The following is a 3,178-nucleotide window of genomic DNA, read 5'->3' on the forward strand; positions in this document are numbered from 1 at the left end:
GAGAGGCATCGATCGTGTCGATAGTCAGAGGCTTTTTCCCCAGGGCTGAAATGGCCAGCACAAGAGGACACAGGTTTAAGGTGCTGGGGGAGTAGGTACAGAGGAGATGTCAGGGGTAAGTTTTTACTCAGAGAGTGGTGAGTGTGTGGAATGGGCTGCCGGCGACGGTGGTGGAGGCGGATACGATAGGGTCTTTTAAGAGACTCCTGGACAGGTACATGGAGCTCAGAAAAACAGAGGGCTACGGGTAACCCGAGGTAATTTCTAAAGTAAGTACATGTTCAGCTCAGCTTTGCGTATTGTGCTGTAGGTTTTCCATGTCAGGCAGCATCTATGGAGGGGAATAAACAGTCGACGTTTCAGACAGACACGTCTGCTTATTGACCAGAGGTTCTTGCGTTGTCCAGTGAAGGTGAAAGGTGCTCCAATTGGATTCAAATTTATGTACCACGTGTTCACGAGCAGCCGGTGCAGATCACAAGTCCTGGTGATTGCGACCGCTGACGCCAGGCGGACAATCTCTGAAGAGTATCGATGATGGCCGGGGGTCACCCGTCTTGTAAGGACACACTGCCCCAGAAGGAGGCCACTTCTGTAGAAAAATTTGCGAAGAACAGTCGCGGTCGAAGACGACGATTGCCCGCGTCCTTCGACACGGCACAGGACGAGCGCACTGTGGGATACCCGGTAAGATGTACCCTGTACGCTGGCAACAACCCAAGGATACGGATGCACAGCCTGGCAAGGGAGGCCACACAATCTGGAGCCAGCACTGCTTGGCAGAGCAACAGAATACCCAAACAAAATTAAAAAACGTCCTTTCCTCCCTCCCTCCCTCTCACGCCCACGTGGGGGGGCGGTTCTCCATCTCCGGGGTGTGACTTCCGTCTCCCGAATTCAGATTTCAGCTCCATTTATTTATCGAGACACACACGCAGCGCAAAGCTACGTCCACGGCCGACGCTGGCTGAGGAGGTGGAGATGCCAGCCTGGCAAGTTAAGCCACGCATTGTGCCAACCTAGCGTGCCCGCTGCGGTCAGCAGAGCAGTGAGGCTAGTCAGACAAGCCCCTTCCTCGCCCCACCCACCTGTTGTGATGGGAGTGAGACGGATTCTCTGGGTCTCAAGGGCAAGGGCTCTGGACACACAGTTTTAATAATGAGGAGTTTATTTACAAGGGGAGAAAGAGCTTGCGAACAACACGAGCGGCTACAATATTCACAGAAACGCGCTTAGAATAGAGGAGCGTGGGAAAAGTCGGGTGGGCAGTACAATACATGGGAAAACGGTGTGGGGACGGAGTACAGGTACGCATACAAGGAAGGGAAAAGTAACTACGATACCCGCCACCCCCCCCCCCCCCCGACCGTGGGCAGGCATGGCTCTCTGCTACAGGGACAACAACAAACGCCCCCACGACCCTATTCAATGCCCGGCTCACCACGTGTCTCCAGCGCTGTTCAGCCTGGAGTGAAGCAGGGTGGTCCCTCGAGAATGGCAAAAATAGAGCGAGCCAGGCACATGTAGCACCCTTTATGGGTCAGGGGGGCTGGAGGGTCCAGCCCGGGTGATTCACCGGGGGGGCCAACGGCTTGGTGCTAGACGGTGGCCAATGGTTAAGTGTGCATTGATTAGTTGGGAGGGGCGAAATGTTGACAGGCAGGTGGTGTGACCTCCGACCAGGTGGAGGCAGTGGTGTCACGTGACAGGCAGGTGGTGTGACCTCCGACCAGGTGGGGGCAGTGCTGTCACGGGACAGGCAGGTGGTGTGACCTCCGACCAGGTGGGGGCAGTGGTGTCATGGGACAGGTAGGTGGTGTGACCTCCGACCAGGTGGGGGCAGTGCTGTCACGGGACAAGCAGGTGGTGTGACCTCCGACCAGGTGGGGGCAGTGCTGTCACGGGACAGGTAGGTGGTGTGACCTCCGACCAGGTGGGGGCAGTGCTGTCACGGGACAGGCAGGTGGTGTGACCTCCGACCAGGTGGGGGCAGTGCTGTCATGGGACAGGCAGGTGGTGTGACCTCCGACTAGGTGGGGGGCAGTGCTGTCATGGGACAGGCAGGTGATGTGACCTCCGACCAGGTGGGGGCAGTGCTGTCATGGGACAGGCAGGTGGTGTGACCTCCGACCAGGTGGGGGCAGTGCTGTCATGGGACAGGCAGGTGGTGTGACCTCCGACCAGGTGGGAGGGCAGTGCTGTCACGGGACAGGCAGGTGGTGACCTCCGACCAGGTGGGGGGCCAGTGCTGTCACGGGACAGGGAGGTGGTGTGACCTCCGACCAGGTGGGGGCAGTGCTGTCACTGGACTGGGAGGTGGTGTGACCTCCGACCAGGTGGGAGGGCAGTGCTGTCACGGGACAGGCTCAGCTCTCTGGTTTCACCACCCACTCCCACACATGGACGGGCCCCTGGGCCACCCTCGTCCCTGGTTGCGGGGTCTCGGGCTCGACCTTAGGAAGCCTGCCTCCGGACTTGCCCGCTTCGGTCTTCGGGCCCCTACCTGCAGGTCGCCGGCTTACGGGGGGCGGGGACGGTGGGGGAGCGTCTTCGAGCATCGGCCCTCGGGGCCCGCTGAGGCCCTGGAGGGGGCTCACAGTCTCTTTGCAGCCCTTCGGCCCGTGGGAAGGTGCCCCCTTGGGAGGCAGTTCAGGGATGCGCAGCAGGACACCTACTTCCGTGTCAGCACGATGGTGTGGGACGGTGGGGGAGTGTTCAATAGGTATACTTAATTATACAGAGAAATGTATACATAGAAACATAGAAAATAGGTGCAGGAGTAGGCCATTCGGCCCTTCGAGCCTGCACCGCCATTCAGTACGATCATGGCTGATCATCCAACTCAGATCCCTGTACCTGCTTTCTCTCCATACCCCCCCTGATCCCTTTAGCCACAAGGGCCATATCTAACTCCCTCTTAAATATAGCCAATGAACCGACCTCAACTGTTTCCTGTGGCAAAGAATTCCACAGATTCACCACTCTCTGTGTGAAGAAGTTTTTCCTCATCTCGGTCCTAAAAGGCTTTCCCTTTATCCTTAAACTGTGACCCCTCGTTCTGGACTTCCCCAACATCGGAAACAATCTTCCTGCATCTAGCCTGTCCAATCCCTTTAGAATTTTATACGTTTCAATACGATTCCCCCTCAGTCTTCTAAATTCCAGCGAGTATAAGCCT

The sequence above is a fragment of the Hemitrygon akajei genome, chromosome 18 (genome assembly GCF_048418815.1).
Source record: "Hemitrygon akajei chromosome 18, sHemAka1.3, whole genome shotgun sequence".
Lineage (NCBI taxonomy): Eukaryota > Metazoa > Chordata > Chondrichthyes > Myliobatiformes > Dasyatidae > Hemitrygon > Hemitrygon akajei.